This window comes from Cheilinus undulatus, linkage group 14 (genome assembly GCF_018320785.1).
Source record: "Cheilinus undulatus linkage group 14, ASM1832078v1, whole genome shotgun sequence".
Classification (NCBI taxonomy): Eukaryota; Metazoa; Chordata; class Actinopteri; order Labriformes; family Labridae; genus Cheilinus; species Cheilinus undulatus.
In genome coordinates this window covers 27,101,619-27,116,145 of record NC_054878.1, presented here as the reverse complement: position 1 = coordinate 27,116,145, position 14,527 = coordinate 27,101,619, and positions in this window count along the sequence as shown.

Genomic DNA, 14,527 nt, shown 5'->3' with positions numbered 1-14,527 from the left:
CACATAATACGGAAAATAGCAGAAAAAAATACAAAAAATATGTGAAATAGCCTATTTGAAACAAAGTAAAAATCTGGAGTAAAAAAGTGGACTGACATTTTAATTGTATACTCGTCATATTTACTTTTCTTGAAGTGCATAATAGCCGGGGGGGGGGGGGGCACTGTGAGCACTGAACAATTTTGATGAAGCCCCAAACATCAGACTGTCTACTTCCCCACTCCTCTCTCAGCTCTGCTTGCCTCAGCCAATGCTATTGTTTTTCACTTGGGTTACATGGCAAGGTCAAGCTTGATGGCATCTCTTTTGTCCAGGTAATATGCCTGGAGACCACCAGTGGCTTTCAGGCCCTTGGCAAGGTCAAGCTTGATGACATCTCTTTTGTCCAGGTCTTTTCACCCAGGTAATATGCCGGGAGGCCACCAGTGGCTTTCAGGTCCTCGGGACATCCACAGTACGACCAGGGGCAACCCTGCCAACCCCCTGGGCTGTACCCTAGGCCCTGCTTACTCCCCACATACACCTCTTACTCTGCCCTAAAGGTGAGGACTTTGTTATATCCTTCAACAGGTTATTTTCCCATGCCTTGCCCTGGTAATTTGTAAAGACACCCAGAGGGTTGTGTCAATCCTTCTTCACACCTCATGGTACCTTAAGGCAGCTTACTCACCACATCTAGCCTCGGTTTTTGGCCCAAACATGTCTAAAAATTCTGTACTGTACAGTGGTATCAGTATCAGCTGAAACAAGTTGTGAAATATTGGAATATTAGATATTGGCAAAAATCAAATATCGTGCATAAATAATTTTTGTCTGATGAAATAAACCTAACGTCCATGCTGCTGCTTAAAGCTCCTGAGAGAACATTTCAGTTTATTTCGATCTTGGCTCCCCCTATGGACAAAACATTTAATAAAATCTTTTTGCAAGTCTTGTCCTTTACAGGCTACTAATAAAAGCAAATGGTTATGACCAACAAATCACTCCATAATTATACATGAACTGCTGATTTCACCTATGGGTATAGTTGGATTAGACCATTTAATAAGACTACTGTCCTTGTCCCGGTGTGCAAGCATCATTGGAGAATAGATTTATTAACAGCTGTATGTCAGACTCTGCAAGGGTAGGTGGCAATATGCCCCTTTCACCTAGTGACTGTTAATCATACTTGTAGATCAAGGGTTCCTAATTTTTTTTAGCCCACTATCCCCAAAATAGCAGTGCCACAGACAGGGGACCCCCACTGTTTTATGTGCTTGTTAAAAATGTAATGTTGCATACAGCTGTGCACATTCCCAAATACTTGTGTGCAGACTAGCCTACATTTTAAGTACTTTTTAAAGATTAATTAAAAAGTTCCTCAATGGCTTCTTCCAGCTGTTGGTCATGTTTTTAATTAAATCTTGTCAAAGCTGTATTTAGGAGTCTGACTAAAAAACAAAGGAATGGTTTTTTCAAACGTTGCTAATGGTGATCTGTTATTCACTATATAAAATGTTTTTTCTGTAAAATAAATCCACAGATCTGTATTATGGTGACATCTCTGAGTTGCCACCAAGCCTGTCCTGTTTGAAGATTTAATGAATGAATTAGTGTGATTCTAATATGTTATTCAAAAGGGAAAATCACACATCTCTCTTTCTTTCTCTCTCTCAGACCTCTGACGCCTGAGGAAACAAATGACACATTATACTGGTGGGCCGACCTTAAAATAGCTACAGTTTAGCTGCGGTTAAGACCACTCACCTGATTCAGAGGTCCTTATATTCCCGTTTCCATGTCCATGTAAGTGTAACTCTCGCGCTGACTCTGTTTAAATCCTTTCAAGCTCTGCCTGGAAGAAGTCTAGAGATGATGTGTTCTTTTAATGCATTTTAAAATGAAGTGTAATAAAGATTTGGTCATGTGATTGCTGTTTCACTTGTAGATGTTACTCTATATTCATGGTTTCAGTGTCAGCAGCTCATTAGAGTCAGCTGACACGTGACATGACTGTCTGTTGGGACATATCTGTCCCCTTTCAAGAGGAGGGTCAGTGACCTTTGACCATAAAGGTCATCAGTGGGTCAACTGTCCATTTGAGAGTCTTTTCGAGGACGTGTATTCCCACAGTATCTCTGCAGTGGTTATTTACAGTCCAAGTGTCCCTGACCAACAATGTGTGTGTCCCTAATTAATCTCAGTGTCACTACATTTGTCTCATAATGAATAGCTTTGACTAATAAGTAATCCACTTTTCAGCTGAGATTTTTAAAGAGGTTAACAAAGTTATGCTGATAAGTGATTGACTAAATACTTGATATTATCATTGGCTTTTTTAATTAACCAATTCATTAGTTCATTCATTCATTTATTCATTTAGATAAGTATGATGCAAGGTGCCTCTAATAACAGGGGTGGTTCTTTCCTTGATGAGAAATTGCAAAACAAATGTCTGGAAATGTTCATGCACTACAATATATTTGATAAAAACGGGAAGTTCTTCTTTGCCACTGAAATAATCCTAAGTCCTTAAAATTGATTGGCTATTTGCCTTTTCAACCACTTACTAGCCATGTGAGCACACTCAGTCACAGATTCAAGAACTTAGAGGAGCTTCACAAGGAGTGGACTGAGGCTGGAGTCAGTTGATTAAGAGCCGCCACACATGACGGGTCCAGGAAACGTGCTACAAGAGTTGTGTTCCTCGTGTTGAGCCACTCCTGAATCCCAGACAATGTCATAAGCATCTTATAAGAAAGTTAATTTTGCATTTTGTTTGGAAATCCAGGTCCAAGAGTCAGTAAGAGAGTGGAGAGGTGCTTGGAAACCAGTGTTTTTCAGTTTCCACAGTCAGTGATCGTTTGAGGTGTCATGTCATCTACTGCTGTTGGTCCAGTTCGCTCAACAAGTCGAGAGTCAGCGCTGTCAGCTGTCTACCAGGACATTGTAGAGCACTGCGTGCTTTCATCTGTTGAGAGGCTTTATAGAGAAAATTATTTCCTTTTCCAGAAGGACTTGTCACCTGCCCACAGTGAAGCCAAAACTACCAGAAATGACAGATCTAGTAAATATGGCAGTTTCCTTCTTGAACTGAATCACAGGGAAAAATGAACTTTTCATGATATTCTTATTTTTGGAGATGCACCTGTATGTAATGTGTTCATGTGGTATATTCTAATAAATATGATCAAAATTATAACAAACCATGGTAGTACAACATTTATAAGTACATTGATAAAACAACTGTAACAAATTAATGTTGATTTTATAATTGAACAGTCTTGTCCACAATGGAGAAATTAACATTTAGCTGCCTAGAACTACAGTATTGTGCTGTAACTGTGTAATACTATTAATGTACCACATGTAATAGTAAGATAAGTGTCACTGTTGGCATAAAGTAATCATGTATTGAAGGGATTTTTTGCCCTGGGACTTTTTAGTGGGTTCATCACTGCTCATGATGGCGTACTGTGCATGTGTTGTATGAGTACTTTTAAGGAGTACATAAATGACTCCTGCATCAGCTGTTGTGACAGTGGGTCAGGTCTGACAGGGTCACACAGTTATGGTGGGACACAGGTGGGATTATCCAGCCTGCTTCTAAAAAGCTCACATGGAAACAAATGTACAGTACAGCTCGTACTGCAGACCAAGGCCCGAGGAATGTGCAGGGCAGTGCGCTTAACTTCTTAATGACTTATTCATGCCTTACATAGTCACAACTAAGCACAGTTCAACTGCAGAAATTTTTATGTAGACTGCAACTTGTTCTTATTATTTAACAGCCCTACAGAGTGTTAAAATTAAACTTATTCATAGTGGTTTGTCAGCCTGAATCTGGGCTTATTTGTTTCTCTTTCCTCACTTATAATCAAAGTTGTTTTCAATGCAAAAGCTTAAAAACTACTCAGTAAAAAACAAGTCAGACAGTACACCTTGTTGTTGGTGAGAATAAAATAGCATTTAGATCACTAGTTCTCAGCTTATGGGCCAAGGCTCAGGACATGAAAAGGAAGCTGTTTTCAGTGGGTCATGAATGTATCCAATCCAATAATCAATCCAAATATTCCTTCCATTTTACAGTTCAGTCACTGTTTTCAAGATATTTCTTGGTAAATCATTACACAAGAAAACAAAGTGGGTTTACCAGGTCACACATAGAGCTATTTTAACTTTTCCGTGTTGACTTATACATAAATATAGATTCCTTTTTCCTTTCCATGTGGCATCTAATCTGTCAGTGGTCACGCAGGAAGGAGTATGTTGAGATTAAACATGACTCAACATCTATCTGATGAGATTCAAGGGTCATATGGGTTGTCCAGTGCAAACACATGGGACCACATCACAACTTGTTAGCCAAGAACAGAGATTAAAGCTTTAATTATGTTCACAGGCCAACTCTCAGAGATGTTCCTCTGAGACTCCAAAGCTTTAATGAACAGCAGTTATCTAAAGAATTACATAAACTGCTATAAAGACTTTAAATTGCTGTTCAAATTGGTGTGCACGCTCATTTTCTCATGCCTTTGACTATTGACATTGTATGGTTGTCAATTCATGGCTTGTTTTTTCTTTTTCATTATAACATCTACAATAAGATCAGGCAGGGTAACAAAGCTGTCTTTGGCAGAGTCCTAAATTAAATTATTTGTGTGTGAAAACTTGTTCCAACAGGAGACATGACAGTGTAATTATGGATTACCCTTTAGACTGCATAGCAGTTTCAGAAAGCATTAGAGAATAAAGCCTCACAGTCTACAATTTCAAGCCAATAAAATCCCTATTTATAAGCGTTTCTATCTTCTTGAAGATGTCACTCTTCTAAACTGTATTATTTGAAAATGGTTTAGTTAAATTCTTAATCTGTTCTTAATCTTCTGTTTTATATAGTCATTAGTGTTATTATTGGATCAAAAGCAACTGAAATTTGTGTCAAATAGAGTAAAATAAAATAGTGGGGGGCCCCTGCTGCTCCCTTTAAAATGTCCAAATGGTATAGTCCAGTGCAAAACAATGCATGCAAATTTAATTTAACCACAGTAAAAATATTGCTCATAAATGGGGAAATCATAGTTCAAAAATACATTGAAATGCAGAGACATTTAAACAAAAAGAGGCAACATTTGTTGCTTGGCTAGCTGGTTAAGGGGGCTGTGTAATTTCTTTCTGGGGGCCCAAACTCCTTAGCTACACCCTAGAGGTCAGAGACACAGGGGGAGAGGTGAATCATGTCTGGGGTCTTGAAGCTGCTGAACAGGTTTGGATGTAATTCACCTGTGAGTTAAAGGGCTGAGTCATCAATGCAGCTTTAGGAAAGTAGTTTTACTCACACTGCCGCTGTAAAAGACAATATTTTCTGTGTATTCTTGATGGAAGTTTGTACATTTTTTATCATATCTGAGGACAGATTTCCCATATGTGTACAATGCTCTATTTCAGTTTCATATCTTTTAGAAGGCATTTTAAGAACAGCATTATAAAAGACTTACAGTGAGCCATTTGAGTCCAGTCACAACATGTTAATTTTCAGTCACACCTCATCAACGCTGACTAAAATAGACTGGATGTGTCCTGGCAAACACACCTCCTGTGTTTAGTAGCAAGCTGCCAGGTAACATCACGCATCCACCCAGACGCTTTTCCCCTCAATCCCTGAAATGGCAAAAAACAAAACATATAATTGCTGAAAAAAAAAACAGTTAATGTCATTGGCCTGTATTTTATGATTTTATTTTTATGGATTTATATTTGTTTGTTGTAAGATAGCATGCTTCTGTGTTAGCACGGTAGGGGACTGAAAAAAATAATGAGCTCCTGCACACGAGAGGTGTTTTAATGAGCTCAAGGAAGAGAACGCATTTAAATCAAGGCTAAGCTCTTCCGCTGGTTAAAGCAGAGCCGTTTAAAAAGGAGACAGAGCGTATGTGCTATGTCACCAGGTTCACACGAACCTGCAGACGCACACACATACACGCACAGACCACATACTACCAACAGTTAATCCAGCTGGCTTTATCATGCCTGACAGACACTGTGTGCTCAAGTATGCTTAATAAATGTTCAGGTTTAAAATTTAAATTATGACATTAAATCAGTCATGAAACTTTAAAAAAAATCATATATTAATTGTTATGAAATAATTGATTGAGATTTATATTTTTGGTACAAATCTTTCGGCCAGAACCACGGAGGGAACTAAAATCTGAAATTTAAATCCCTGCGTAAAAAGTTAGAAAGCTCAGGCTTAAAACTACTGATCAGAGTTCTATATTTTTTATTAGGAAATTTTCAATAATTTTTTGGAAAATTTTCCAAAGTTTTCCATGCAATTCTGAAAATATTAGGTATTTTCTAATGAATTTTCAGAAACTTTCATGGTAAAATTTTAGGAATTTTCTCAAAAATTTTCACAGAATTTTTGGAGGGGTCTGTCTGCACACCATAGTTCTCAGACGTCCACTGTGAGGCAGTATTTCATTCAGGATGGAGATACATGCCAAAACTTTCAAAATAAAATTGGGATTAAACTTTTGGTTGGGTAGATAAGGTAGATAACAGAGATATTTAGCTGATGTAACAAAAGCATAAGCTCACAAAACTCATGTGTACCTATACTTATGTAGCTATTATGCTAACTTAAGCTATGTAAACTACGTAGCTACATCATCTACGTAGTTATGTTAGCTTTTGCAACATTTGCTAAAGCTTACTTAGATACATTGTATATGTAGTGATGCTAACTACGTAGCTAGCGTAGCTATATTAGCTAAAGCTAACGGTTAAAGCGAGCCACCGCTCATGTATCCACCTTCAAAATGGGTCTGTACATAAATTACCTCAGGGTTTAACCTTTTCTGTTTTATTTATAAAAGGTTTCTTAGTCTGTAATGTTTGCAATGTAGTTATTTCATGAATGAAAGGCAGACTTTGTTTATGAATAAAGTTGAAAGCTAAAAAATCTAAAACTGTTAAGGACCCTGCCCAAGGGTCCACACTGGATACTTACCATGCCAGACTGAACCTCAGAACTTCTGCACCAAAGTCAGTGATGTAAAATCCTGAGCTATCCACCACCCTGAGAATTTCCTCAGTCAAAACCAGTTTTGAAAACGTTTTTGGAATTCTCTGTGTAAAATTCAGAAATATGTATGATGTATGTTTTTCTTATCTCCCATGAATTCTTTGGTAATTTTTGGGACATTTTTGGGGGGAATTTTTCTTGAATTTCTCTCGAATATTTTTCAAATATTTAACCAAAGATTTAGGGGGGATTTCTACAGATTCTTTTCTAAATATTATCATATGTACTTCCCTTATTGGTATACATATTTTGCCTCTGTGCTTTAATTTGTATTGGATAGGACAGCGGATAAAATAAAAGAAATAGTGGGGAACAGCATACTGGACTGTGCCAAGTGTCAGAGCTGACCCCTTACAACCTAAAAAGGACTAAAATCATTATACATGTGGAGTTCAACATATTTGCCAGGCTTTATGGTGCTCTAAGAAAATGTAAGTAATTTTCTATCTTATCACAATTTCTCTCTGCTTTCCAGAGAATTTCTGGGAAAATATAGAAAATTTGGGGGAAATTGTCATCGGAAATTTAAGGTTATTTCTCTTTACCTATAATGATAATGTACTTCTTTATTATGAAAGAACATTTCCTGAAAACTCTCTGCTTCTTGAATGCCATCTGATATGATAACATGATGAATACCCTTCTCTATCTGCTTACCCCGTTTTTTTAATCCAGGTCAGAGGTCAGCAAGTACATCTCAGAAACCTCCTCAGAGCTGATAAAGATTCAGTGTGCCTTGTTGAAAAACACTCTGAAGAGGTGTTGACCTGAAACCTTGGAGCTTGTATTCAAAATTAATGTTTTATTCCAGTGTTGTCCTGTGACCTTGATTTAAATTGTTTTCATGCCACCATTAGTGATGAAATTATTTTCTTCCTCACTCTCAGTCTGTTTTGCAATTTGACCTTTTTATTCATCACTGTTGTTGCCTTAAGCTGTCATATATGAGTCATTCTCTAAACCTACCTACCGTAGGCAGTCATTACAGCAACACGATGCTGCTGCAGCACAATTTATAGATACAGTGCATATTAAACTAATCTTGGTCATTTCATCCATAACATAAAGTCACGTAACACCGACCACTTCACCAGGGTCAAATACACAGATGGACACACACAGTGTAGGGACTTTTAAAGACTTCATGGACACGTCCCTCTCTCTCCGTCATCCATCTTTTTGGTAGCAGAGACTTTCCGTTCTTTGTTAGAGAGATAGTAACAAGAGCCTCCTGAAGAGAAGCAACTGAAACAGACACACAATAGACCTCTGTTAGTGTCAGTGTGTCTGTGTATGTGTGAACTTGGAGAGAGTAAGAAACTGTGTCTGTTTGACTCCTGGCTCCTCTCCTCCCTGAGGCCGGAAACCTGATAAAAAAATCCCACATGAATGATTGTGTTTCTCCAGCACAAAAGCTTTCTGACAGCCACCCTGATGTTTGTAATGCTTCCAGCTCCTGGTCAACCTGTGCTAATCCCTCTAGGTGTTGGAAGCTCTCTGTACATTTCCACACGTTTTCTGTGTAAAGCTGAACTCTAAGCCCTCATTAAATCCAGAGTGGCACAACTGTAACCCAGGCTGGATCTTACTTGGATAGATTTGAGTTTGTTTCCAAAGCAGCTTAGATCTATAACTGGGTCAGGACTAACTAACGGAGGTGACTGTCTGACAGACAGATCAACTTGGCTGTGTCGAGTGATTGGTGAATCAGCAAGAAGCTGCTGTTGGGAAAACAAGCTTGATTTCAAGGTGTAGAGTGACAAACCACAAACCTCACAAGTGACGGCTCCCCAGAAACTGTAGCAGCTCCAAGAGCAAGCCTACTCAGTTACTCTTACAGAGAGGCAAGATGTCAGAATAAGTGGAGTGTCAAAAGGTTCAACACATTTACATTTCTTTTTTCACATGCTACAGGAAACAAACTGGTATGGTGTTTTCAATCAACTCTAGCAATCTCTTTTGAATTCCAAACAACAGTCCAACCATGATGCACCATACACAAACGGCCTTCTGGAAAATGATGCTCATTCATGCTCTTATCTCTTGATTGGAGCTCCCTTTGCACAAATTCCTGCATCTATATGACGATGTATGTAGGCAATCAGTCTGTGGCACTGCTGGGGTGTTATGAAGCCCAGGTTTCTCTGTTAGCAGCCTTCAGCTCAACTGTATTGTTAAGTCTGGTGTCTCTCATCTTCCTCTTGACATTTCCCCAGAGATTCTCTATAGGGTTCAGGTCAAGTTAGTCAGCCTGAAGTAAATCATGGGGGGGGGACTTTTACATAATAAAATGTTCAGAATTTTTAAACAACAACTACATCCCTCCTTATGAATCTTTGTCTGTTTTTGGCATGTGTGCTGTTGTAGCATTAAAAGCATTATAAACTGCTTTATGAAGGGCTTTCTCTCTGGTGTTCTGATTTGCTTTTGCTGGTCACTCAGTGGCTGCAGAAGTAATTCAAGACCATTTCAGAACCAGCTAAAATCTCTGTAGAATATTTATTATTGAATAAAAAAACAATACCATAATAAACCAGTGTTTCACAAAGCATTTTATGGTATAAGCTAATAAAAAAAACTTTCCCATGTGGCTTTAAAATTCCTAAAACTCAGCGAATAACACACAAAAGACGTAAAACAGGACCTGACTGTTTTAATCTGCTTCTTGGCCTTCTATTCTGTCATTGTTGTGCCCTTGACCTTTATTATGTCTTGACTTCCTGTCTCAGGTCCCTGCCTGCTTAGCCCACCCTGTGCTCGTCCCTCCTTTTCCCCTGTAATTCTCCTTTTCTCCACCAGCTGACCTCAGAGTTTACCTCATTTTCCAAGTCCATACTCTTATAACTGACCTGAAGTTGGCCTGATCGTCCTCACCCAGGTGCTCTCCTCTGTAGTCACTGGCCTCATCCTATCCATAGACAACATTTTCTTTGTTTAGTAGTTTGTTCTCTGTGATATAAGCCTTATTATGGGGCTGATAAATTATGACAAAAATAGTAAGTATTATTATTCTAATTGAAAGTGAGATCCAAATTATTGAAGATGATTAATCACTGATTTTGTTATATCTACATTTGTGTATAATTTTCAGAAAATAAAATAAATGTGCCATGTTGCCTTGAGGTGCAGCCACCACCCTGTAACAGATTCAGCAAGTTATTTTGCATTATTCCAGGTCTGAATCCTAAAATCACAGTGGTACCATGATGTCTTTTTGCCTTTTTGTGCCTCTGCTCCTCACTTAAATTTAAGTGAGAGCTGTTTTTAGGGGGCAGGCATAGCATGTGCTTTGCTGTAAAAGAAGGAAGTATGAGCTCCATTTACCTGGAACGACAAAGCCAATGGACAAAAGAGCAGACACAGCATGGAGCTCATCATTTGTTTAATCTTGATTATCTTGTTTCATGGTCAAGGGTAGTCTAAATCTTAATTCAAACTCAATTGATTGCCCAGCTTTACTGAGGCTTTTACTAATGTCCAGCCTGTCTGCAGTCCTGCCAGTTTCCTGTCACCCATTTACCTGCATGCTACCTGCCAAAACCTAATAAGGTTACATTTACACAACAAGACTTTCAATTGCACCAGTCTGCCTTTATCAACTGCATTTGGGGTCCTTTCTCCTGCCTGCTCTAACACCATTTACACTCAAAAAGAATACAAAAAACAAGAATGAAAATAGATTTTTAAAAATCACTAAACAACATGTCTGATACCTCTCCAAACGTGTTGATGGTAAGTTTGCTCTGCAGGTAAGGGGATTTTTCTTTTCACAGAAGAAGTTCCTGATTCAAAATCATAATTAAGATTGTACAATTCCCAATTGATGTTCTACACTTTTCTGACATGTAACTCAAAGTGGATCTCCAGTGCCTACAAAAAGTATTCAACCCCTTGGATGCTTTTCCCTCTTACAGAATTTAAAAATCACTTATGGCCAGTACCGCTTATCCCGTTGGGGGGCTGGAGCCTATCCCAGCTGTCATTGGGCGAGAGGCGAGGTAAACCCTGGACTGGTTGCCAGTAAATTGCAGGGCTGACATATAGAGACAGACAACCATGCACACTCACATTCACACCTACGGCCAATTTTAGAGTCACCAATTAATCCAACGAGCATGTTTTTTTGGTGGTGGGAGGAAGCCGGAAGTCTAGCCACAAATTCAATTGGACTGAGTTCTGGGCTTTGACTCGGTCACCCCAGAACATTCACCTTGTTGTCTTTAAACCATTTCTGTGTAGCTTTCGCCGTATACTTAATAGAGAGTACATCTTCTCCTATGTTGTAGATCTCTTGCAGACTGAATAACATTGTCCTCCAAAATTTTACTTTATTTTACAATGTGCATTCCTTTCATTTTATCCTCTACCTTTTCGAGCCTTCCATGACCAGCTGCTGAGAAGCATCCCCACAGCATAATGCTGCCAACACCTTGCTTCACAGTGGGAATGGTGTGTTTGGTGACTGCCAAACATAGCATCTTGTCTGTTTGTCAGAAACCCCAGTTTTAGTCTCATCAGATAGAGGAACTTTCTTCTACTTAACAAAGAGTCTCATATATGCCTTTTGTGAGCTCTAGTCAAGATTTAATCTGACTTTTCTTCAAAAGTGGATTCCTCTTTGCCACTCTCCCATAAAGCTCTGACTGGTGAAGAACCTAGGCAGCAGTTGTATGCAGAGTCTCTCCCATTTCGGCTGCTGAAGTTTGTAACCCCTTCAGAGCAGTCGTAGATTTCTTCATGACCTCTCTTACTTGTCTTTTTCTTGTACAGTCAATCAGTTTGTGAGGACAACTTGACCTCGGCAGATTTACACATGTGCCACATTCCTTCCATTTCTTGATGATGGAATTTTACAGAACTGTTCAGTGCCATGGACATCTTTATTGTATCATCCCCTGACTTATACATTTCAATAATGTTTTCTCTGAGTTGATAGGAGTGTTATTTTGTCTTCATGGTGCAATGGTAGCCAGAAATACTGATTAATCAGTGATTGGACCTTCCAGACAAAGGTGTCCTTATATTATAATCACTTGAGATACATTCACTGCATTCAGGTGATCACTCATTGAGACTACTAGTACCAATTGGCTGGACCTCTGTTGAATTACATTAGTCACTATAAAAGGGGTGAATATTTATGCAGTGAATTACTCTACATTACATAATTCTGTTTAATTCCCATTACTTTGTAGAAATCTGTTTTCACTTTGACATTGAAGAGGGTTGTTTGTGAAAAAAACGTATACTGGCCATGATTGATTGATTGATTGATTTACAAAATCAAGAAAAGGGTAAACTTCCACTGGGGTGACTACTTCTTACAGGCACTGGAGATATTCACGAAATTTCACATTTGTAGTGAAAAACATGAACAAAGATGCTTTTTATTCCTTAAAAACTTGTCACTCAAGTGCTGCATTTGGCTGCAAACCTATCATTGTAATAGCTTGATGATGTTAAAAAATGAAAATAAATCATTTTACTTGTAGAGTGAAATGATTGACAGTTGCAAATACTTAAAAATGTACAGTACAGGAGTTTTCTTTTGCAGCCGTTATCATATTCTTAATTTAAGATCATCCATTTAGGGCTGGGCTGTAAGTGCTCTGTCCATTCAACAGGTGCCATTGCTTATGCAGGGGTCAGTTGGTTCATTTTCTGTGATCACATACTTATGACCCTGGCAGACTAACATAAGGTTGAACAGTGAGTACACACATCTCCAGCCTTTTTCATTCTGATACTGATCAGAGAATCTATACTGACATCTAGTGCATGATTCAAGTATTTCTTCTCCAACTTCACTTTTCTTAGAAGGACACAGCAGAGACATAACACATCAGATCAGCTGTTTACAACTTTTTTATTTAGTTAGTTTTGCACAAAGTGATTTCATCATTATAAAGGTGCTTCCTTTGCATTTACAATGCATTTCATCACTGTGGGGTAACCATCTGCATTTGCTTCCTGACGCATTGTCACTCTATTTACAACACATCTGAAAATATTGATCTGCTGTGATTTTCAGAGAAAATCAGTGACAAATGAGATCCATTATTAAGTCAGTCTGACTGGCACAAGCTTATAATGCTTCAACTCCATTAAAAGTAGAACTCATAAGATACATACAGCACACATATTTAATCCCTACCACCAAAAATGTGCATGTGATAAATTCCCAGCATGAATCCTGGCTTTATTAATGCCATTTGAGACATCTCGCTTTTGGATCCCAAGGATCACAATAAGTCAACAACATAAGCTTCAGAACTGCCTTTGCAGCAGATTTTTAAACTCTAATTCTCAACATCCACCATGTATCCTCAGTATCATCTTTCAGTTTGAAATCTCTTGTTCAAGAGCAGCCCAGTTATAAGCCTGAATGACAAATATACACACACTGAGCTGTGTCACGATGTTACGTGTCTCCATTTCAGGGTCAGTAACCCTCTTCATATGTGGGAATAAGCTGGTCTAAAAAAGACATGTTTCTTTAAGAGGATCACTGTATCACTGCACACTTCGTGTGACCTGTTACACACTCATCTTTTCCTATAAGTTCACACGAGCCTGCCTTTTGTTAAACCACAACAGAATACACAATTTAAGTTTAACATCTAATTTTCATTCTTTGTCGGTGATACATTCACATGCTGTAAAAGCCATATTTTTCATATCAAATCAATGTGCTCACACAAAAACAATCTAGCTAGGTTAAGAGACCGCTGAGGTCATTCATACATCATATTTCACAGTGGTGTGCAACCAGGCGAGATCCGGGTAGATTCACATATCTGTTCGGGTGGTGTCCAGGTTGGCTGACCTGGTCCCTCTTCCTGACAACATCACAGCATCACTACATGTCAATCCAGCTAGATCTCACCCCGTCCAGCTCACAACAAAAGCTGGTCACACCCAGTGTTGTTTTCTACTAATCTCATTCAGCATTGAAGTTGGTATATACATCGTTATGTACAATATATGTATATACATTAAAAGTGCAAAGTAGCATTGGTCACACATTAAAGGTCAGATAATTCTTATGCTTCTGTTTGAGTATTTCTCTGTGCATTTTCAGGAGTTAGGAGTAATTCTTGCTTGATCCTCTGGTATTTTGAAATGAGAGAGGTGTCAGAAATGTCTGAACTCACTATATCAACTCAGGAATCAGTTATTAAAATATAAATGCCTTGATTCACTGAGTTGAAGCTGCTTCTGATGCTATATCTCTGGACATCTAAGAAGAGCAAACAGGCCAAGACGTCACAGCGCTGGCTCTGTGCTCTGTTACATCATGGAAGTTGCCAAAATGCCAGAGGAGAAGTAATGGTGATTAAAATACCAGGGATTTTAAGAGACTTAATTGGGGTTCAGCTCAAGCTGTAGTTAAATTAGAGCTGTCATTAAAGACCACTGGTATTTCTGAAAATGGTCATTTGCTTCCCATGATAA